The sequence below is a fragment of the Sorghum bicolor genome, chromosome 3 (genome assembly GCF_000003195.3).
Source record: "Sorghum bicolor cultivar BTx623 chromosome 3, Sorghum_bicolor_NCBIv3, whole genome shotgun sequence".
Taxonomy (NCBI): Eukaryota; Viridiplantae; Streptophyta; class Magnoliopsida; order Poales; family Poaceae; genus Sorghum; species Sorghum bicolor.
In genome coordinates this window covers 45,119,940-45,121,319 of record NC_012872.2, presented here as the reverse complement: position 1 = coordinate 45,121,319, position 1,380 = coordinate 45,119,940, and positions in this window count along the sequence as shown.

The following is a 1,380-nucleotide window of genomic DNA, read 5'->3' as shown; positions in this document are numbered from 1 at the left end:
GAAAGTCAAATATCCTATCGGCTTTGGTGATATCAAATGCGAACTTCTCTGGCCCTTTATGCCCAAAAGGACAAGACATCGGTTTCTTATTTTTCACCCACTCTGCCAAGCCGATGACTGGCTCTTCATCAGAATCTGAGCTTGCTGCCTCATCAACAAATGACACCTTTTTGTTCCAAGCTCTCTTAGGTTCAAAGGGTTTGATATCCTGGTCGGAAATCCTCTGGACCAAGTGACTCAGGCTCTCGAACTCTTGAGATGCATATTTGTCCCTGATATGTGGCAACAAACCTTGGAAAGCCAAATCGGCTAGCTGCGGATCATCTAAAACCAGACTATAGCATTTATTCTTGACTTCCGGCAATCTCTGCACAAAACTTTCAACCAACTCATCATTGTGTTGTTTCAATCTAACCAAATCGGTAATCTTCTTCTCATGGACTCCAGAAAAGAAGTACTTGTGGAATTGCTTCTCCAGATCGGCCCAAGTGATCACTGAGTTAGGAGGTAACGAAACAAACCAACTAAAAGCCGATCCAGATAAAGTTGATGAGAATAAGCGAACCCTTAACTCATCTCTGTTAGCAGCTTCCCCACATTGGATGATAAACCTGTTGACATGCTCCATAGTCGATGTATCGTCCTGTCTAGAAAACTTAGTGAAATCTGGTACCTTGTACCGATTTGGAAGTGGAATTAAATCGTATGCAGGAGGATACGACGTCCGATAAGAGTAAGTGTTGACTTTGGGTTTTATCCCAAATTGGTCTCTCATTACTTCAGCAATCTTATCGGCCCAATAAGCATCGGCATCTTGCCGATGGGTGGTTGTGGATCTAGCGCCTGCTGATAAACTTCCATGTGTCGCTGAGGCGCACGATCTGCATGGAACATAGGGTTGATCGTCTGACCACCAAACTGTTGACCAAGATTCATCGGCTGGTTGGCCAACCCTTGATTGTGGAATCCAGGTTGGATCTGGCCTTGTTGAAACCCTGAAGCCTGATGATTCTGTTGAGGCATTTGTGGAAAGACTAACTGCCCTGTCCATCCACTGTTAGCATTCATCGGCATGAATCCTGCCGATGGTTGAAGATTGGGCATCATCATTGAATTGACAAACCCTGGCTGTGTCATAAACCTCTGCTGCGTCGGCATTGAATCTGCCGATGCGTTAGACATCTAGAATGTTGGAGCTTGAGAATTCCCAGTGTAAGGTCTTGCAGTACTAGTTGTAGTATACTGGGGACTCTGATTCATCGGCAGATTGGGAGTGTCTGCGCCAAGATAAAGGAGATGGAGAAGCAAGCAGCTGCCTGCCGTCCTGAAGGGCCCTTTCCCCTCCTTTTCTTTTTTTTTTTTTTTTTTTTTTTTTCTTTT